This window comes from Scomber scombrus, chromosome 20 (genome assembly GCF_963691925.1).
Source record: "Scomber scombrus chromosome 20, fScoSco1.1, whole genome shotgun sequence".
In the NCBI taxonomy this organism is placed as follows: domain Eukaryota; kingdom Metazoa; phylum Chordata; class Actinopteri; order Scombriformes; family Scombridae; genus Scomber; species Scomber scombrus.
In genome coordinates, this window is record NC_084989.1 from 25,279,720 (window position 1) to 25,290,428 (window position 10,709).

Below are 10,709 nucleotides of genomic sequence, written 5' to 3' on the forward strand. Positions count from 1 at the left end.
CAGTGAAATGAAAAAAACAATAGTTTCAGACCTTTATCAAAATCTTTCACATATTGTAATCTTACTCCGAAAGTAAGATACATTCTCTATTACTTCCTCTGAAACAGGACTCGTGGTTTTTGAGGCAGAGAGTATTATCTAACAGTATCATATGATCTGAGCACTGAAGGTCCTTGTTCAAAACAGAGTAGATGGTGATTTCTAATCTGGAACAGCTCCTTTATTTTATGTGGACACATCAGATGTCTGCATTGCCAGTGAAGTCTTGGCTTGCTTAAACTAAAACGTTCTTCAGTGCCTAATCTTGGTTTAAGGGAACAAGAAATAAGTGCACCATCACCATAGCAACTTGGGTGCTGTGCTGTGAAACTATGTTTAGACTACTTTTTAGAGTTTTAAAGGTTTACCATAGCCAAATACTGGCTTGCTATGTCATGTTTTATGGTTTTAAAGAACACACAAAAAATACTTTACACACTTCAAACACTTAACAAGCCTGTTGGGCCTAGACTTTAATGTGGAGCTGAATTAAGAGCACATGTCCTATTGTGTCCCTTTAAGGCCTAGATGAAAAGACACAAGCCTGCCCCCTTACTCTTGGACTAGGGTCAAATCACCCTAGAATCCAAAATCCCATAATCCATCGGTCCTCGTCCCTGATTGGCTGACTTCACTTCCAGCCGCTGACGTCACAGAAATCTTTAAAATGGAGACGTGCGAGCACCTGAGACTTTCCGCATGCACCTGAAATGCACCTTTCACCGGATCCGAGAGACCCACAACCAAACGTCGCTCTAAAAAGGTTTACCTGCAGAAGAGAGGACACCTAGCCCTCCACCCGTACTTCGACTGCTGACACTTGAGGACAGCGTTGGACTGTTCCCTACCAGACCTTGAACGCCACACCGCTCACACCAAGCCCATTTTTTTCGTCGGTTTTCATCTGGGCAGAGTTATTAGTGTGTGTATAATACTAGCGCCTGTACTTGCTGTGGACTCCAGGGAGTCTTAGTTTACAGTTGTTGCCATAGTGATATGCTGAACTGTTTCTCTTAACCTGTCAGGGCTTGTGTTTAATGTGTTTTGTAGAGGACCAGATAAAGCAACCATAGACCTAACCCTAACCCCACTGTGACTCGAGAATATCTGTGGACAGACCAGCCGCTTCATTTCCTTTACTATCACGTCTCTACCTCTGTTGGCAATTTAACTTGCTGTGGGTTTATAACTATTCATTAATCGACTTGTTAATTAATAATTTGTTAATAAATTGTTTCAGCTTAAAAGAGAAGTGTTTTGTGATCATTGTGTATGTGTTATTATGAGTGGCTGATCAAAATAGTCAGAGCTGGTGAGGTCCCAACAAGCCCATTCTGACACGCACACAGCAGGGCAGCTGTGGCTCAGGAGGTAGAGCAGTCGTCCTCCAATTGGAAGATCGGCAGTTCGATTCCCAGCTCCTCCAGTCCACATGTCAATGTGTCCACTTAACCCCATATTGTTGTGTGAATGTGAATGAATGGTTAACTTACTCTGATGTGCAGGTTGACAGTCATCAGTGTATGAATGAGATGTAATGTGAACTGCTTTGAGTGGTCATAAAGACTAGAAAGGCGCTATATAAGTACAGTCCATTTACCATTTATATACACACACACAGCTACACAGTCTTTCAAAATAAAAGCACCATAGAGTAACTGTATCTGAACTTAAAATCAGAATAAGGCTTGTTAAAGGTTTAGTTTTCTAAAAGTGTTTATAGTTCAACTCTCGGCAGGATGATGTTTACGTTTATTCCAACAAAGACAATTAAAGGAAACCTCAACTTCATCTCAGTATGCTTAAGGTCATTTAAAGTCTTTCTCTAATAATCCTGCTTGAATATTTCTCATTGGTTAGTCTACATACTGGATCCTTCATCCCTTTCACACCTTTCCAACTATTCACAGTGCTGTTTCTTAAGAAGTAATTTAAGGTTTTCTGCTTAGTTTGTTACCACTGTTGTCCTTCCATCTACCCTGAATGCAATCCTGTCATAGTCTGCAATATTAACAGTTAACTCAAGATCGAACAGTATTCTCCCTTTGGCCTCATCTTCCACTAAGTCATTTTACACTATAATCAGTCGTCTTACTTGATGACTGGAGGTCCAGGTTCTTGTTGAAGTTTAAAGGAATCTCTTTGGACAGGTCACTCCTCATAGACAGACAGCTGGGTACTGGAGAATCTGCTCTCTGGCTCTGGCTGTAGTCTCTGCAAATATATATAGTTTAATCCAAACTCCAGATATCCAAGTGGTGTGTTTGGATACAGTGTGTGGTACAAACATGCGGTTTGTCGTCGGTTATCAATTCATGTTTCTTTAATATTGTTGGATGTATTGTTTTAAGTCACCAGTACGCTGTATTAATGGAATTCAAATACAGGATTGCTAAATTAGTGTTTGGCATTAATTCTGTTTAAGCTTCCATAAATTCTCAAATAAAAGCCAATAATCAATATTATGGTAAGTAAGAACTAATAAAGGCCAGTTAAAATGACCTGTACTATAATATCTCTCACAATTATTTAGCTGATGTTTATTCCAACAAAGACAATTAAAAGAAACCTCAACTTCATGTCAGTAGGCTGAAGTCCTTACTCTAATACTCCTGTGTGAACTTCTTTCATTGCTTAATCTATATTTTGCATCCTTCATCCTTTCCAAACTATTCATACTGCTTCAACAGCTTTTTGTGCATTTTCATCTCTCATCTACTAATTCATACTCAAAATGTTCCACATCCTTCATACTTCAGGAGTTTTACACAACGTTTAAATCCTGCTCATACGGCAGCATAATCAGTCGTCTTACTTGATGACTGGAGGTCCAGGTTCTTTGTTGAAGTTTAAAGGAATCTCTTTGGACAGGTCACTCCTCATAGACAGACAGCTGGGTACTGGGGAATCTGCTCTCTGGCTGTTGTCTCTGCAAATATGTTTTAAACACATTATTGCTGAAATATAATCAAATGTAACAGGTGATGATGAGTCTGATTTGGATTTATGTGTCACAGAGTAAATGATGGTTGGCTGGATCCACTGCAACCGAAACACTGCTAACGACTAGATGTAAACCTCCACATTGACTTCTGCTCTAGTGTGATGCATTCATACTGAAGATATACTGATTATGGAGTTATCTGTTGCTAGGATCAATTAGCTCAAACGGGAGGTGCTGGGCGACGGGGAGTGAGCTCTTACTTCTATAACCCTTTTAAAAGTCTGTTAATATAAGATATAGTTTAATATGTGTAAATCATTTACACACACACACACACACACACACACACACACACACACACACAGTACAGGATATAGAATATAAAATATGAGACATTAGATGTAAAGATATTTAAAATAAAGACCGGTTTCTCTCTGGAGTCGAGGTAAATAATAAATGTCTACATGTTTGTCAAGTTGTTGACCTCCTCATGTTGGACTGAGGGGAATGAGAGGAGTCTGAGCTGTTGCATGGCTGTTTGGTTCTGTGTGTGTTGGTGCAGGTTTTCAGGGTCTTCAATGATACTCTTACCTTGAGTCTGAAGGTTCATCATGTTGGAAACTGTCAGTCATCATAGAATCTGCAGACTTTGCTCTGTCCTCCTCTTCCTCCACACAGTCACTCATCTTCAGTCAGCCTGAGAGGTAAACCAGAAACAGAGTCTGTCAACACAAGATTCAAGAGCAGTTATGGAAATAACTATTCAAATACTGCAGCCAACAAGAAGCCTAATATTCTGAGGCACTTTGGTATTTCAGCTCCTTATTCTCTCTAGCTTTGACCTGTATTTGTTCTCCGCCCAAAAACAACATTTATACTTTGTCACATGGATAACTGCAACCAGGTGTAACCTTTTATGGGCTGTTTGTGCTTTAACATCATTAACACAACATCTTTTATGACTCAGACTTTGAGATGATAGTTGCAGGTGATGCACAATTCATGTTGCTATAAGAGATAAGATAAGATGTCTTTATTATCACTGTACTTAAAATACAATGAAATTGCGAGTGCCCATCACAGTGGTATTTTGACATAATACTACTGCATGCATGCATGCATAAATACATACATAAATACATGCATACATACAGCAACACACACAATCAATCATAACCCTTTATACAACTATTAAAAAAAACAAAAACAAAGCAGGTAAAATTAAGACAAGATAAAGTGCTGTAAGTGAGAAGAGTCTGTGAATATTGCACAGGTATAAAATGAGGTATAAAATGGTTGAATAGTCACAGCAGCTATATCAAGCTTTTAAAATACAACACATTGTTAAAGATGAAACCAGACAGCAGTGTGTAGTCGGCTCACATTTCAGATGTCTATGAGTTGTTAACAGCTCCACCAAATACTGATTTTTCCCTCTAAACTTCTCACATGCTTTCATTTCAATACATTTTTCTTCTTTCCTCTCCCATTAATCATCTCACCACCCCTCACATTTATCTGCTGACCCTTTGGAGGGGCCCCACCCCTAGGTTGGGAACCACGGGACTAAACTAGCTAACTGTATATAAAGTAGTGTAAACTAGCTCCACCTCCAGCAGCTACAACAGTAACATGCTAATATCTCAGCATTTCTTCCACTGCTGATTACACTCCTCCTATAGAATAACCCTTCAATGGTTTTACTGTTGAAGTAATTCCAACTGATCGCCACTAGATGTCAGTGTTGAGTAGAGAAAACACTTTACCGACTGTATTCAAAATAATTCAGGTAACTTTAGAGGACAGTTCACAGTTTCCCAAATATGTCTTAAAGCAGCAGTCAGGTGTCCATATGAACAGCTGTAATCATTCCTCCTGTTCATACTGATAATAACAGTGTTCAGTGATTCCAGGACTGTATCACAGTGTTTCCACACAGTCATTTAAAGTAGATGATCAGCTTCTATTGAGCTTCATCAGTCTGAGTTAGTCATATCAAGTGATATCTGCCACATTTACAGTCTTTTTAGCATCAGATTCCCTCTTAGTGTTTCCCTGTTGAGCAGTGCTGTAACCATAGTAACACAAAGACTTTGCTACTAAAAACACCAATGTTGAAACAGAAGATGAAGATTTGACTGAAGCTTCATCTTAGCTTCAGATCAACTTTTAAACACATTTTTACTGTAGTAAGATTTTAAATACAGGACTTTAACTTTTAATCGAGTATTTCTACATTACTTTAGTGCTTTTACTGAAGTAAAGGATCTGAATTATTCTTCACTACTTTAAACAAGAGAGTAAAGTCAGTATGTGAGCCTCGCTCAACACCAGCAGAACAGAAAGTAACAGAATAATGAACAGATAGTTTTTCTTTACAGTCCACAGAGACTCTGAACAATGTTAAATCAACACTCACCCTGTTTTCCTCCTTCTGCTCTGTCAACTCCAACCTCTAATAACTGACTGCTGATCAGTTTATTGTTTTATACTTCTCTTTATGTTCATATGAACCTTGATCACCTGATTAGATTTGCCACTCCTCTGAACCAGCTGAAAACACCTGAGTGTGTGTGTGTGTGTGTGTGTTACAGTGTGTGTGTTACAGTGTGTGTGTGTGTGTGTGTGTGTGTGTGTGTGTGTGTGTTATTCTGTAAGTGTGAGTGTGTGTTATTCTGTAATTGTGTGTGTGTGTGTGTGTGTGTGTGTGTGTGTGTGTGTGCGTGTGTGAGTGTGTGTGTGTGTGTGTGTGTGTGTGTTATTCTGTAAGTGTGAGTGTGTGTTATTCTGTAATTGTGTGTGTGTGTGTGTGTGTGTGTGTGCGTGTGTGTGTGTGTGTGTGTGTGTGTGAGTGTGTCTTTGCTCTTTATGCACATAACAATGTAGAGTTAGAGAGCAGTGAGTTGAGCAGACTTCTGTAGCTCCTCAGCTTCAGCCTACATTAGCATGACACACCTTAATCTTCAGTTGCATTGTGGGTAATGTAGTGTTATCTACTGACAGTGTTATAAGGTGTATTTTTAGTGTCCTCTTTTAGATCTTTCTATATTTTTAGCGCAGTATCTAAACCATATTCACCTTTATTTTCATACAGCTGTATAGACTTTAATATCAACTCCACCTCTCTGTGGTGGAGTTGAAGCTCTCCATGTTAGGAGTTGGATGAGGTGATAAAAACGCCACCACACTAAATATTTCTGTTACACAAACCAGGGTTATTAAAGTTCACTAAAACTAAGATTTAAAAATAATTAGTTGTAAAAAAAAAAAAGAAAACTAAATAAAAACTACAATGAACAAAGCAAAACTAACTAAAACTAAAGTGAAGATAAAATCAGTAATACTGGGCTGGTACCAGTAGGGGGCAGCAGAGCAAAACTATATAAAAAGTATTTCATCACTTGTTAAACTCACTAAAACTAAACTGAAATAAAAAAGCAAACTGAAAAACTAAATACAAATAAAACCTAACGAACATTTCAGAACTATAATAACCCTAGAAAGGAGATTATATAATAATTATCCTGCAGTTAAGCAATAAACTGTGTTCTGATACTTTAGTTTAACTTATTTAAAGTGACAAACACAGACTCATGAGAGTAATGAGACTGTTTTTTGAAGAAGTTACTGAAAGTGGTTTAACAAATAATACACTGTAATGAAGTCAAAGGTGAATTGTCTCCGTACTTGTGTTTCTATCTTTGAACAAATGTCCGCTGCTGTTGGAAATGGAGGAAACGTACCTTTTATTCCTCGGAAGCAGCGTAACCCATCATAGAAACAATGTAAAATCAATGGGAATCGTCTTTCGTGGTGGACACACGGATTCCCCGGTTCATTCTAATAACGGCCTATAAAACTATTGATTATATTATTATTCATGTGGTAAAATGCTTAAAGAGGACAGTATTTCCCTTTTTAACGTAAAGGTGAAGTCCAGCGGTAATAAATATAATAACTACCTCATTACACCAAAATGACAGTTATATCAAACACAACCTGTTTTTAGACAACAAAAAAAATCGTATTTAATGCACTATAATAAATTCAGTTCAGTACATTTGACACATTACGTGCCCCGTCACGTATTTCTGAGAGGTCAGGCTCAGCGTAACATCTGACAGGAAGCACTGATGTGTTAAATACATCAAACTACTGACAGTCTGAAAAAGATGTTAACAGTAAAATAATAAGAGCTGGTTAACACTCAGCCTGTCTCTGTCTTCTCGTTTTGTTTAAACTCAATCACCTAAAGTCTTACCTGTGAGTCACGTGGGCGGGTTTACGCTTTATTGTTTATGTCTTCTTTTTCCAGGACGCATCGTGTGTGAAATAAATACCTGAGACTGATTATTAAAGTACATTTCCTTTTATTTCCATTCAATTATCACATTTAACTGATCAGCTCATTTATTAAAAACAGGCTTTCAGTTGATTAAATGCACCAATGTGTAGATTTAGGTGAGAATGAGGTTTAGAAATCTCCCAAAAATCACCTACAGGTGTTTAAGGCACATTATGAAACTCTGGTTAAATTGCCCTGTTTGTACTTTACATGTATTTACTGTTCAGCTTCTCTCTTCCTTTCATTATACTAAATATATTATATTCTCTCTCTCTCTGTATCTCTCTCACACACACACACACACACACACACACACACACACACACACACACACACACACACACACACACACACACACACACACACACACACACACACACACACACACACTCAAGTGACTTCTAGTAACGATGAAGGCGGGAGGAGAAAACAGGTAGTCAGAGCAGAAAGAGGAAACAGCGAGTCTGAAGGTGAGTGTTAATATCAGGACTGTAAATAATGATTACTGTCATTATTGATCAATCTGATGATTATTTCTCACATTAATTGATGTTGATTAAAGTAAAATATGAAATGACAGAGTTTGAGGTGTTCAAATGTTGTTCCCTGTTATTGTTTTCCTGGTTTAATAGTTTAGTTGATGAAAGTGTCAGAAAACATGCAGTGGCCACAGGGTTCTTCTTAATTCTCTTCATTGATGTCTCCTCACTGAACTGGAAAATGTCATTTTGATGGTTGAGGGAGGAGATATGAGCTATGATACATGAGTGCAGAAGTCTTTACCTGCCAACATCCTTTTATTGATTGATTGGCTGCAGCGGATCAGACTGATTGATACATCACTGCAGTTTGACAGGAAGTGGAGACAAGATTTCTCTTTTCATGATGTTATTTCCCTCATTAACTGTTATTATGGATCAAATTAACATAAGTTAGTCTATCAGACACATTTTAAACATTTATATTTGACATAATATGTTTCCTGAGTGTCTAGTTTGAAATGAGTTTCATGACACATCATCATCATTTATTCTTGAAACATTTAGCCTGATGAACAATTATCAGTGATCATATTCAGGGTTATTAAATAATGCATTCACAATCAGAATATCAATAAATACAGAAACTAATAAACAATAAATAACATTTTTACCTTAACAGTTCTAATTTAACGTGACTCACTGCTGAGCTCTCAGTTTTTGGACTTTTTCTCTAATCTTTGATTTTTGCTGAAATATTGGATCATTTGAACATTTATTGAAATGAAAGCATGTGAGAAGTTTAGAGGGAAACATCAGTATTTGTTGGAGCTGTTAACAATTCATAGACATCTGAGATGTGAGCCGACTACACACTGCTGTCTGGTTCCATCTTTAACAATGTGTTGTATTTATAAAGCTTGTTATTTTATCCATTGTGTCAAATCTGCATCTGAAAAGTAACTAAAGCTGTCAAATAAATGTAGTGGAGCTTGTTATAGCCGCTGACAGAAACATCACCTGCAACTATCATCTCAGAGTCTGAGTCATAAAAGATGTTGTGTTAATGATGTTAAAGCACAAACAGCCCATAAAAGGTTACATCTGGTTGCAGTTATCCATGTGACAAAGTATAAATGTTGTTTTTCTAAAACATCAGACTAGGTGCTACACTGTGAGAAACAAAGGAAACAGACTATATGTGGTTAAATGACTGTGGTCACAAGTGCTGCTAAACACAGCAGATAGTGTTACTGCACACACAGAGACGTGACTTTCAGTAAAGATGAAGTTTCAAGTAAAGAAGAAAAGAGGAGCAAACAGGAAGTTAAAGTTGAAAGTATTCAGTCAGACTGTAATTAATTAATTGTTTAGTTGATTAAAGTAAAATATGAAATGACAGAGTTTGAGGTGTTCAAACATTGTTCCCTTTTTTCTTTTCCTGGTTTCATTTCCTCACAGCGATGTAACGAGACTCACTGCTGAGCTCTAAACAGAGAGAAGTCACAGTTAAGAAGCACACACATGTTTATCTGAAGTCTGTTTGTTGGATTTAAACCAGAGTCAAAGTTTCTCTTAATAAACTGATCAGCAGTCAGTTATTAGAGGTTGGAGTTGACAGAGCAGAAGGAGGAAAACAGGGTGAGTGTTGATTTAACATTGTTCAGAGTCTCTGTGGACTGTAAAGAAAAACTATCTGTTCATTATTCTGTTACTTTACTGTTCTGTTCAGGGCCGGACTGGGACCAAAAAATGGCCCTGGCATTTTTGGCCATGGCGGCCCACCATGATTATTTATACGATATGCGGAGGCACACGACATACCAGAGGATATATGCACACATTGTGTTTAAATTAAAATAAAGCGCAGTAGCCTACATGGAAGAGTTGTTAAGAGTTTATCATGTTAAAAAATGTATACGCTCTTTCACTACTTACAGAGACTTTTGGCTACAGTTCCACAATTCCCATGTTGAAGTGAAAGTGGTTGTCAAACAGTCTTTTCAGTGTTTAATGAAATATACTGTTTATACAATTACACAAATACAAATAAGACAATCAGGCCTACAGTAAGACCATACATCCAGCTCCTCAAAGTGGCACCCTAAAGTATGAAAAACAGAGAGAATTATATATATATATATAATTCTCTCTGTTTTTCATATATATATATATATATATATATAGATTCATCTGACTGTCTCTTCTAGAAATAAAATAAGAGCTATTTAGTAAACTCACAATGAAAGAAAAAGAACACATTTGAACACATCAGGGAAAGGCAAACCTTCACTCCAAATATGCTCCAAGGGCAGAGAAAGAGAGGCCAGGTGGGTCAAGAGAACAGTGAACATGTGACTGTTTCAAAAAATGTACATTGACATTATTGGTGTCTTTAAAATAATGCAATAATTGGTAGTTGCATTCATTACAGTCACTCTGTAAAAGTAGTAGGCTTTATGATCATCCAGGTAGATGTCAGCAAGAACACATAACAACAGTATACAGTATACACAGGGCAGCCTTAAAGAGAAAGAGTTTGACAGACAAAAAAAGTGAGTGATACACACCAATAGCATTATAACCGGACTAATGACTAGAATAAAGAAATAGAGCTAGACAACAGTCTGCTACATACTGGTTGAGCAAAGCAATCATCACATTACTTTCTGTCAAAACATGTAATTAAATCCACTAATTTAACACAAATGTATTTATTTATCATAAATCTCACCTTACAAAAGCAGTTTCTTCATTAATTCGCTCTTCTCTGCAACTTTGTCAATCAGTGTGCACTCGATGGGACTGCTTCTGCACGCTTTTGTGGTCTATTAGGCCTACTATCCATTTCCACAGACAGACACTCACTTCTCTCCTCTGTCCGTCAAGAAAATCAACCAAT